This window comes from Arachis hypogaea, chromosome 16, assembly GCF_003086295.3.
Source record: "Arachis hypogaea cultivar Tifrunner chromosome 16, arahy.Tifrunner.gnm2.J5K5, whole genome shotgun sequence".
Taxonomy (NCBI): Eukaryota; Viridiplantae; Streptophyta; class Magnoliopsida; order Fabales; family Fabaceae; genus Arachis; species Arachis hypogaea.
The window spans coordinates 21,927,187-21,939,992 of record NC_092051.1 but is presented as its reverse complement, the minus strand read 5'-3'; the positions used below and the strand labels follow the sequence as shown (position 1 = coordinate 21,939,992).

Sequence of the window (12,806 nt, the reverse complement as noted above, 5' to 3'; positions counted from 1 at the left end):
CATATGAATTTTCTACAGTACATACATTAGCGAATTTTTTCCGGGTTTTTAACTTTTTATTAAAGGAAGATGTTAACATTCATTTGATTGGATGAATATAGTAATTTTCACGCATTTCTCTTTTTTCTGGATGAAATTGTTCCTCCTCTTTTTTATATTAATAAAATTATAATATAATTAATATTAGGTAGAAATTATTTTTAATATAAAAATAAAGATGATGTTTTAGTTGAATATTGCTATTTGAAATATATTATAATATTGTAGATATGTAAAAAAGATATCCAACATACATTTTGTGTGTTAGCCAAAATGTTGATACGTGTCCAACACGCCTTCTGTATGTTTTTAGGATGATGACTCTGTCTAACATGTACTCTGTGTATCGCTAGGATGATAACACGTGTCCAACACGTTGCGTGTTAATTCTCTACTTCTAAAATTCACCTACATGTAATTACATTAAATAATTCCATTTAGATATGTCTTAGCCAAAATATTGACACATGATAACATGTGTTTAACACGCACTTTGCATATTCCCAAAATAATGACACGTGTCTAACACGCAGATATATGTTGATTTTCTACCTACAAAATTTGCCTACTTATAATTACACCAAATAATTTTATTTTTAAAAAAACACCGATATTGTTTCATATAAAACAAATAGCCAATATCAGAATCACAAAGTAGTTGTTTCTTTAGCTTTTTCATTTTCTTTCTAAGTTTACCAAAAACTCATAAGATTAATTTGTACAAGTATATATTAAAGAAGAGTGAAGTTTCAATTTTGTACTCAACTTTCATGTCTCTAGTTTGCTGTAAACTTATTTTTGTCATATCCACAACTATGTGTTAATGCATTGAATTGTTTTAGTATATAAACAAATTAGAAAACAGCTTAAGATGCAGGCATGCATGCACGATGGTAGGTGATAGTAATAAATAAGAATTATTGTACACCATAGTCAAGGGTCACAACTCACACGTGACACACGTTATCGTTTTGAATGAACAAGTGCAACTTTTCCGGTCTCCCTTTATTGAAGGAAGTTCTATTTAGTATTTACATATGGAGTTATGCATAAGGCAAAAATATGATTAATATTTGACATCAATATCAATATATGTGGCATAGATGATAATTGATGTGTGGATTTAAGAAAATCTGGCATGCATGGGGGGCCGGTCTTCCCGACATTCACAACGTGTGTTGTTTGTACTATATATCTTCAGTCTACACATTTATAAGGTGGATTTTTTAGGCGGTGATTTTGTTGTTTTCTTCCTTTTCCTCTCCCACTTAACTAATAATGTGTGAATTTATGGATGGAAAGGCTTAGATGATGATATTGATGTTGCTTTCTTCTTTGCTCCTTTTATTTATTTATTTTTTTTTTGGAAAAGTAGACTTCAAAGATGAAAAATCGGATAAAGCATTTCGCTTTTTGAAAATGATGATCGATGAAACTAAGAAAACAAATCAAAGTACTAATTAATTAAAATGAATTAAGATATTTCAAAGTAAAAAAGTTGATAAAATTAATAATTAATTACACATTATATTTTAAAATTTTTATATAAATCAAATCAATTTTTGATTTATGCTATTTACATATTAATTCATAAATATATTGTACAAATAATATTTTATGTATAATTGATTCGATTTATGTTATTTTATGCACAAATTAACCATTTATTTATTATTTATTAATTTAAAATATAAATATCAATAAAAATATTTTTATTTAGATTTAAATAAAATATAAAAAAATAAAACAAATAAAAATTTAAATTTAAATTGTGTTTTAGTTCAAATTTAGAAAAATTATATTTTTAGAAATTTATAAATTTTTTTTAAGTGACTAAACTTATATATTTAAAATCAAATGATAAATAATTTCTAAAAATTTATTAAAAATTATCTTTTAATTCTTTAACATGTAAAAAATTATTATCGAGATTTTGGATGTTAAAAAAGTTATTATAAAGTATAAACCTCTAAAATAGCATAGAAATTAAAACTTAAACTTTTTTAGAGTCAGAAGTAGCATATAGTTATACAATATAAAAAAGACCAACTATATTTATACAATATATAATTTAAAAAATAATTAAAATATTATATCAATTAAATTATCATTTAATTTGTGAAATTAAGTGTAGAACAACGATATGATGACATTTATGTGTTACTTTTGTTCTACAGTTAATTTTACAAATTAAATGATAATTTAATTGATATAATATTTTATTTATTTTTTAAATTATATATTATATAATTATAATTGGTCTTTTTATATTATATAACTATTTGTTATTCTGACTCTGAAAAAATTAAAGTTATAACTCCTATACTACTTTAAAGGACTATATTTTATAATAACTTTTTTAATATCAAAAGTCCCAATAATGATTCTTTATATGCTAATGAGTCAAAGGATGATTTTAATAATTTTTTAAAATTGTTTATTATTCTGTTGTTTTAAATTTATAAGTTTGTAAGAATATAATTTTTTTGAAATTTGAATTAAATACAAAAGTTAGATTTGTATTCTTATTCGTTTTAATTTTTTTTATTTTATTTGAATTCAAATGGGGGATAATTTTTTATTGACATTTATGTTTCAGAGTTAATAAATAAACAATTAAATTTAAAGTAAAAAATGTCAATAATCTGTATAAGTAGTAAATCAAATTAAGCTGATTTGATTTACTGTGTATATGTTGTATCAGTAGTAAATCAAATCAACATGATTCGATCTACTACTTGTATATAATAGGTTTAATTACCTTATAGTTTTACCAAATTTTTAATTAGTTCCCTATACTTTTTTTTCTTTTCAATTGGATCATTAAACATTAAATTTTTTTTCAATTTAGTCCCTGCCAAAACAAAACCGTTTAAAATAACAGAATATTCTACTCAAAAATCAGATATTCTCATAATTAAATTAGAATAACTAATTAAACCCACTGTTATTTTTACAAAATACCAAAACAGCTCTTGACATTTTGTCCCAAAATTAAAGAATCCTAGCCAGCGGTTGTCTTCTGAAATTAGTGGTGTTTCTCCTCCGTTCCTCCATCTGCATCGTCGTCGTCGTCATCCTTGGAGGCGTGAGCGTTCGTCGTCGTCGTCGTCCATCGTCCTTGGTCTACGCTGCATTGCTCTACGCTATTCGTGAGTCTACTCTGCTCTGCTCCGTGGCACTCCCGTAGCTACCGTCACGCTCCCTCGCCGTGCCTCGCGCTCCGTGGCGCTCCTGTGGCTCCTGTCGCCCTCCCTCAAAATATCGCACTCCCGTGGCTTTTGTCAGAAGAACCACTATTCAATGGGAAGACAGAATTTGATCGGCTTGATAAGGTATATATTAGATGTCATTTTCTAATGTAGCAGGTCATTCTCACCCTTGTATTTTTCTTTCCTTTTAACTTCTTATCCCTTGTGTAACTTGACCCTAAATGTGGTTGCTAGTCCAATGATATTTTCTCTCCCTTTTTTTAGCAGATTTTTAAGATTCTTGGCGAGCGAAACAATTTGACCCGAGTTCTCAAAATTACCTGGAGTCAAGGTCAATTTTGTTAAGAACCAGTGAGTACTTTTTATTTCCTTTATTTAAGACATTGTTTGTTTGACTACACTGTTCTTATGTTTTGTTACTGTTTTTCCAGGCTTCCAACTTTGGGTGGTTCTGATCTGGCTATCTGGTCTCTCTTGGTGATTTGTCCTATTTCTGAGCTTTTTGGTTTGTATTGACAATTGGACTATTGGCTATCACATTGTTTCTAAAGTATTATAAAACATGAATAAAAAATCTATTTTTATGTGCAGCGGATTACGGCTGAAGCTACTCTCAATCATGAATGGTTCCATGAAGTTCCTGTTTCCAAGAGTAAAGAATTTAGAGTAAATTATCAATTATGCCCCCGAATTTCTAAAACGCTGACATAAATACCCCTAATATTTATTAACGACAATCATACCCTTGAAAAATTTAAAAACGGAACAAATCGGCCCAACTGTGAGGAGAACCCTTCTCCGTTAAACGGAGCTTGGTGATGTGGCAAACGGAAGTCCAACATGGCATCCATATTAGGCTCTCAATCCCTTCTCTCCCTTATATAGTGTTAGGTGAGAACGTTTTCCCCAATTTGAGCAGCAAGCAAAACCCTAACCAGAGCCATGCATGGTGGAAGCAGAGTCATGTCAAATTGTAATCGAAAGACACAGTGGATGGAAAATTGTAGCTCTGAAGGGCTCGAAGAACATGTGAACAAGCCATATGATGGGACATGCTTCTGCCGTCTTCAGGTGGTGGCCTTGAAGTTGAAGACGGGGAGAAACCCAGGAAGATGGTTTTTCAGGTGTCCTCTGTGGAAGGTATGTATGATTTTTCTGCTTCATTTGTCCCCCCTCCCCCCGATTGAGAATTGAGCTTGATGAACTGTATCTGTGTTGGGCAGACGAAGAACACTGGGTGCCGTTATTTTCAGTGGATGGATGAATCTATTGAGGAATCTGCTGGGGTGGAAGAATCCTCCAATAATGACACAGTAGTATGCAATGCATGTGAAGTCTTGAAATGGAGGTTTACCAGTATTGAGACTGAGGCGACACGCATAGATGGAAAGATGTTGATAGAGCAGATGAAGAGAGTTGAATTGCTTGTGTGTTTCATTCTGGGTGGAGTTGTACTGAGTTTATGTATGAGTTTGATTTGTTTGGTTATATAGGACAAGGGATGACTGTAGGACAGGGTTTATTAATGAATGTTAATTGTTATTGTTGCTTAGAAGTTATGTTGATATTGTTGTGGCTATTTAGTCACTTGTTGAGCAATTGGATCTGTGTCTTGAATTCGATTACATCACTAATAGAAGCATGAATTAAGTGAAGTGAATCTAACTAAAAAGGTAACTGAGATATGTTAACTAATTTCAAATAGACCTAAGAAATAAAAATTGGTAAAGGCACAAGATTAAGTAATTGGTCTGCATAACATTAAGCATTAGAACTAATTGTTCCATCCAAAATACTAGATACTGGCTAATCAGTCTTAATACCAGATATCAAAATACTAAAATTGTCCAATAAAAGGCAATAACCAACCATACTAAATATCAACATACAACCCAAAAACTACATAAACCACTGCAATTAAATATCAACTTATAACCCAAAAGATCAACTAATTATGCACCAAAGTTTCTCTCAAGATGGCTGATTTGGCATGAACTTTGAGAACCTAGAAGTGGTTACTTTAGATGCACCATTCATGGTTTCATTTGACACAAGTGGAGTCCTTGTGGAGTCTGAAACTCCTGAACCAACAGCAGCATTTGTAGAAGGTGCAACGGGCCTTATATGTGGGGACCTAAATGGTGGGTTGGGCCTTGGAGTGGCTGGTGGGCCTAGAGCTATGGGCCTAACATTGGGTTGGGCTGTTGGAACTGTAGATGTGGGCCTCATACTTGGCTAGGCTAAGGGGTGTCTCCTAATAGGCATCTTTACCCTGGATCTTTCCTTGCTAGTAGATGCAGCAGCAGCCGCAGCAGCATTGGAGGGAGTTTCAGATCTTGGTGCTCTCCTTGCAGGGTTGGATCTAGCAGCTCTCCCTCCTTCACCATGAGTTGTTGCCCCGGATGTGTTCATGTTGGCCTACAAGAAATTAAGTCTAATTAGTACATGTGAATTTACTGTAAACAGCAATTATTGAGAAATGAGCTACCTCTTCATCAGCTTCAGATTGTGGGTGGCCTTGGGTGAGCTCCTCTTCAACTGCATCCATGGTTTCTTCTCAAAACATCTCCTGCTCTGAGTCTGACATGTCTTGTAAGCCCCTGGGTGGCACAATTCCTCCTGTTGCTGGCTGACCTGCTTGAGGTGCTTGTTGTGCATCTTCATCTTCCTCAGCTGCAACACGAGTCTTCTTATCAGGACATGTCTTGGAATTATGTCCCACCAAAGCATCAACAGATGAGAATAGTCAATAGCAAGAGGCATTGAACAAGTGAGTTTTTATTTACCTTCTTGCAAAATTTACAACTTATTTTTTCATAGCTCCTCTTGATTTTGTACTGGCTCCCACTTTGTCTCTCTGATTCATGTCGTCCTCTCTTCTTTGTAGACCTTCCTATTGGCCTCTTATAAGGGGGAGGGAGACACGGCAGCCCTTCTGCATCAGCCCAATATTCTTGACTAGGGACAGTGTTGATGTGAAATTGGTATGTTCTATTGTATGATTCCATAGTCAGCCAATGGTGGGCATAATCTTTTGGTCGTTGATTTTTTCTTTGAATTGCAGCAACTCCATGATAGCAAGGCAGACCTGTCAGTTGCCACTTTCTACAAGTACAAGTCCTTTCGTGAGTGTTTACCGAACTGTTCGACCATGCCTTCTAACTTCAAAGACATTGTGCTCATCGTCTCCCACCCATTGAGCTTCCCAGTAATTTCCTTCCTTCTTTTCCTTCTCCAATCTGCTGGTTTGGATAGGCGCCAGTTTACCCGTGTAGGTCATGAGTGCATCTTTGTGCATAGCCATAGTCTTCATGAGGTAATATCTAATCTCCTCTAGCATGGTTATGATGCTCTTGCCTCTTAGCCCCACCATGGTTGCATTAAGTGACTCCGCATTGTTGTTCGTTATGTTATCCACTTTAGGCCAAGTGGAGAATCTTGATCTTGACCAAGTTTCTTGCTCATTCTTAGACAGATATTCCCAAGCAGAAGTATTAATTCTCTTGATGGCATCCATACCTTCATTAAATTTCTGATCAGTCAGTGCCCTTGCACATTGAAATAGCAACTGTTTAAGTTCTAGGTCTTTCCAACGCTTGTTAAAATTCCTCCACATATGCATAGTACAGAACCTGTGTTTAACCCCTGGAATAACTTATTGTAGAGCAGGTATTAGCCCCTGTAAATAACTAAGTTAGACATAATATACTATAAAATAATTGTACACACAATTTAAGGGCTAACCTTCTGTTTGTCAGACATGAAGTGCCAGTCGAATTGCCTATGATCCCCGATATCTTCCAACAAATACTCTAGGAATTCTTTCCAATTGGTCGTTGTTTCTGCATCAACTACTCCATATGCAACTGGGAATAGATGATTGTTAGCGTTCTGAGCAACGGCTGTAAGTAGCTGCCCCCCAAAATAACCCTTCAAAAATGCTCCATCAAGGCATAGGAAAGGCCTACATCCTTGCTTGAATCCCCTTTTGCAGGCATCTAGACAGATGTATAGACTTCTAAACTTAGGCAGACCCTCTTGTTGTGGGGTTGTGCTCATACGGCAAGTGGATCCTGGATTGGCCTTACACAGCTCAGTCAAGTAAGTCCTTAACTTCAAATATTGTTCCTTCTCTGTTCCCTCGATGACATCCTTAGCCTTCTCCATTGCCCTAAACATCATCCTCTCTCCGACATAGATATCAAACTCAACTTTGAACATATCTCGAGCCTCTCTATGGGACAAGTTAGGACATACCCTAATCTTGCTAATCAACTCCTCGGCCACCCATTTACAAGTGACTAACCTGCTTTTATTACTCCTAGGATATGTATGCTCATCGACCAATATTTTTATTTGGTAACTAGGTGGCTGGTTTCTCCTTGGACAGTAAACTTCCCATGGACAAGTTTCATTGTAACAGATGACCCTGTACCTATGTGGTTCAACCTTGAGAAAAAAATGCTTCTCTCCCCATCTGAATACTATACTTCCTGACTGCATCCTTAAACTGCTTCATCGTGCCATACTCCATCCCTAACTCCAGTCTAATTTTGCCAAACTTTGTATCAGGATTATGCTGAGGAAATACTGGATTTTCATCCTCAGAATTAGAACCTGGTGGGGTGTGCAGTTCTTCAGAATGATACTGATATTCAGTAGGCTCTTCATCATGATCATTTGGGTTAGGAACAACCACCCTTTGCGGCCTGATTCTCTTCCCTAGGTGGCAGAATCCTCTGGCCAGATGGACGGGGTCTTCGATGAATCCTCCGACCTTGAACCCCACAAGAGGCATCCTCATCTAATTCAACAACATTACGCATTCCTAGTTTAAGGTTATTAATTAGCGGACAGTTTATGGCAAATACATTTACAATCCAAAAAAAAAACAACATTACTACTAGGATCTACAATTCATATACTAACCAGCATGTGCATCACTATTGTTTTGTGGTGCAGGTTGATCTCTACCAGATGGTGGGGGCCTCGCATGTTTCTTCCTGTGTTTTCTTCCCCTGCCATCAACTTCTTCACGATTAGATAGCCTCTCATGGTCTTCAACATGTGTCTGCTGATTGTCTCCTAAATTGGGGGCCTCATTTTCAATTGTTCCAGCCTCAGTTTGATTAGAAAGATTTTCAGTACCAGCCTCCTCTGGCAATGCTTCATCATACCCCCCGTTGTTCAATGTTGGTTCATCCTCTTCTTGTTGTTGCTCCTCGTGCTGTGGGGGATCGTCTTGTTCATTTGCTTCATTTAATAAAGGAGCTCCCTCTACTTCTGTATGTTCAAATCCTCCCTCCTCTTCATTTTGTTGGGGTTCCTGGTCATGATTTTGCTGGTCTTCTAAAGGAGGCATGTCAACATCTTCGTTAGCCAAAACCTCAGCCTCATCAACATACTATGGATCTGTATCAACTGGATGCTCAAAATACAAGTGGACCCTGTTTTCATTCCTCAGTGCAGCATCACACATCTTAACCACATCGGCATCCCTTCTGAGCACCCGTAACCCGTTAGCTAAATCCATCCCTGGCTCCAACCAATAAACTTCATTAAACCTAGTATAACCTAAATCTAGAAACAAGCCTTCAACAAGGAATAGATTACAAGTATCAACATGCACCCTCTCGATGATACTCACTAAACCACCATTATACTTCAGCACACCATCTGCATCCTTCTCTAACCAACCCCGATGGTGATAAACAAATGTGATGTGCGTAGCCATCTGACAAAAATCATCAAAAAAGTCATAATCAGCTAACACAACACATGAAAACACCATCATCATACCTCCATTGCAAACCTTAAACGACTGATAATAACAACAATGCAAACATAAAATGCTTACCAAAACCTTGGTTGATCAACAGCGACTTCTTCACTCCATATCAACGCCAAACGTGATACTGCATGTGACGTTGCCAAATCCAAGAAACAAATATAAAGCGACAACAGACGAAGAGAAACAGAGACGACCACCCACAAACTCTTCAGTTTCGCGCGTCCAACATAGTCTTTGTTAAATATGGTGTTTCACTTAGGGTTAATTTCGTCAATTCATCTGAATTGGGCAATTAGGGTTTGTTGAATTGGGGATACATGGACAAAACGGGATTGATAGCCTAATACGGATGCCACGTTGGACTTCCGTTTGCCACATCACCAAGCTCCGTTTAACGGAGAAGGGTTCTCCTCACAGTTGGGCAGATTTGTTCCGTTTTTAAATTTTTCAAGGGTATGATTATCGTTAACAAATATTAGGGGTATTTATGTCAGCATTTTAGAAATTCGGGGGCATAATTGGTAATTTACTCAAGAATTTATGTCAACCTTTTCTGCTCAAGACAGGTATTTTGTCCTCATAAGAAACTAGTTTTGCAATCTTATTGTGGCTGCCCCAAAAATGATTATAGTAGGCAATTTCAGTCACTGTAAAATCCTTGTCAAATTTTGGTTACCATTGATAATCATCATTCATTTGATGCCTATGCTTTATGATGCAAACAGGCGGATGCAGAGAGTATTAAAGAGTCCGGATCCTTTAGAGGAGCAGCGCCGTAAGGAGTTGCAGCAGGGTGAATCAGGCACTGGTGGACTTTTTGGCTAGTAATCGTGAACTCTATACTTTTCACGACAATCATTCTAACTCACACCACTGAAATGTTTGCATGTATGAGGTGAGAGTATAAACTGAAAGGAAGTTGCAACCATTGTTTGTTAGACGATCATTTGTGCTATTTTTTAGTAGGGATTTGCTGGGTTGTGAACAAGGTTCTGAGAACTGGACCGGTTATTGAACCGCTCTAAGCATTAGTTCACGGTTTTATTGGTTCGACCAGTCCAACCGTAGTTCGACCGAAAAAACTATTTTAAAATAAAATAATAAATAAATTATAAATAAATATCTTAAAATATAATTATAGTCTAATATAAATCTTTAAATATCTTTCAAATTTAAAACACTACATGAAATGTCATCAACTAAAACTATATGATCTTTATCAAAATACAAACTCAAAAGTTAAATGATAAAAAAATATCTAAATATTAAAATTGAACATTATGCTTCTAATCCTAAATTGTTTTACCCATTTATATAATAATTTAATCCTAATATTGAAGCATTTGAGAACAAAATCGGCATTTGAGATCTGAAGGAAGGCCAATCATACTTGACATGCCACCTAAGAGAACAAAACCAGCATTTGAGAATGACAAGAAAAGTTGTTCATAAAACCAAAAGGTAACAAAAAAAGATTGAACATATTTGGTCTATCTGAAAAATTGAGCACACAATCAAATCAATCACAAATGTTCATATCATTTATAGCTTGTTGCAAAAAAAAATGATGCCAAAGAAACTGAAATTTTTTTTCTAACATTAAAATCCGTTGACAGACACAAATCATCAAAATAAGCTAGTTATTGAATCTTGAAGGCATGTTATGCCTTCAACTCCTTCATTTTCATTAAACAAAGAATTGAGTCAGAGAAAAATCTTCTAACTTAGTTATGAGCTTACCTGAATTTGCCCAAGGCTTCTCCAAAAGAATCTTATAATATGCATTGTCAAAAGAAGTTGGACTTCCAAAACCTTTACTTCCAAGAGTGTAGGTTCCAGACAAAGCTACAAGTACTTGTGTTCTGTTGAAGAGAATCCCAAAAGGATAACAAGTTAACAACACATAAGTAAAATGAGTTCTAGTTAAAAGAACAAATAATATGCAGAGAATTTTAGCCAATAATGAATAGATTTCGTCTAAGCAAACAATCAAATAGCTTTTAGGTTAGGTAATTATGAAAACATTACAAGAAAAATAGAACAAAAATTGAACAACAATTTCAGAACTTCAATGAAATTAACAGATATGAAATTAACAAGACCATATCAGCAATTCTGCCTACAGCAATTCTACCTACACCATTCAACAATATTACAAAACAGAGTAAGTTTCCAACATTAACAAAATACCAAAACATTAAATCGGAGTAACAGTTACATAACAAAACAAGTTTCCAGCATATTAGGTGTTCTGGACTAAAACAGAGTAACAATTACAAAGCAGCAAAAGTGCAAAACACTAAAACAGCAATATTAGGAGTTCTGGAATCAGAACCATACAGTCTAAGAAGACCGAAGCACGAAGAACGCAGACCCAAGACCCAAGATGAATTGAAGAATTATGGAACAAAAATTGAAGAAGAAGTTCAGAGAAGATGAAGACGAGGAGTCACTCACCTGGGTTTGAGCTTCCAGCGAAGACGAAGAGGATCTGCCGAGTGACTGGGTTCCGGACACGGGAAAGAGGTTGAAGCGGCGGTGCTGAGGATCTGGCGACGGCGGCGGCGCTGACGACCTGTGAACCGCGGCAACGATGGATGGCTACTGGACTAGGGTACTGGGTACGTTATTCCTTTGCTACAGAGGGCTAGGGTTCACGATGGAGTGAGAATGTGAGATCTGAGATGAATGAATGGGGAAGAGGGGGGTAGTTCTGGCTTCTGGGTCACGAGCGGGTCAGGTACGCGGGTTTCATTTTTTTTAAAACCAATTAAAAAACGGCGTCATTTTAGAGGAACCGGCTAGTCACCGGTCTGATCCAACCGGCCAGTTTTTGGCCGGTTCAACGATTTTTCAGCGGTTTTATCTCCACCGGTTATTAAAAGAGGACTGAACTGCTTGCATGGCCGGTTCGTAGTTAAACCGGTTCGACCGACCGGTCTGATCCGATTTTCAGAACCTTGGTTGTGAAGATATTTATTCTTTTTGCCAAGTTAAATTCAGGTTAACCTTTATGCTTGATCATTATATAAAAATGCATCTGGAACGCTGCTTTCAGCTTAAGGTGTGGCATAATTGCCTTCTCAAAATAGGAATAGTCAATGTCTGCTGAAACTTGTTATGTAATATATTTCCATTAACATATTATTGTATCCATTCTTTTTTTTTAATGTGCTTAAGATAAAGTATTTTAAAAGTAAAAAAATGTATTTTTGGTACAATTTGTATATAAATAAGTAAAAGAATGATAGTGACAAAATAAAAAGAATTATAGGAATATCTTTTATGGCGTAGAATTATTGAATAGGGATTATATAAGAATATCTTTTATTGAATATTTATAGTTTTACCAAATTTTTAATTAGATCCCTAAGGGTATACAATTAATTTTACAATTCACTAATATTTTTTTTACGTTTAACTTTAACAAGGACTAAATTGAAAAAAAAATGTATAGACCCAATTGAAAAGAAAAAAAGTATGACCTAATTAAAAATTCGATAAAACTATAAGCACTTGCAGAGTAATTAAACATATATAATACACATAGTAAATCGAATCAAGTGGATTTAATTTACTACTAGTACAGCATATACATGATAAATCAAATCAACTTGATTCGATTTACATGTAAATAGCGTTGACTCCATATATATAAAAATATTTAAGACAAAGCGTATAACTAATTTTGATTTAGAATATCTGCATAATTTTAAAATATATATATGCGTGTTACATTTCATGAAGAAATGCCTATGCAGCGG

At 35.4% G+C, this 12,806-nt stretch overlaps 2 long non-coding RNA genes across 2 annotated transcripts; both read right to left on the bottom strand.

Annotated features, from left to right (window-relative positions):
- Positions 1-4,989: 4,989 nt before the first annotated feature.
- LOC112759073 (uncharacterized) lies at positions 4,990-8,061 on the bottom strand. Its single transcript, XR_011873520.1, has 2 exons — positions 5,740-8,061; positions 4,990-5,669 (listed from the first exon to the last, which is right to left on the bottom strand). It is a non-coding gene; the product is annotated as an uncharacterized lncRNA (long non-coding RNA).
- Positions 8,062-10,177: 2,116 nt separating this feature from the next.
- On the bottom strand, positions 10,178-11,756 carry LOC112759072 (uncharacterized). Its single transcript, XR_003179914.2, has 3 exons — positions 11,500-11,756; positions 10,783-10,904; positions 10,178-10,444 (listed from the first exon to the last, which is right to left on the bottom strand). It is a non-coding gene; the product is annotated as an uncharacterized lncRNA (long non-coding RNA).
- Positions 11,757-12,806: the final 1,050 nt, after the last annotated feature.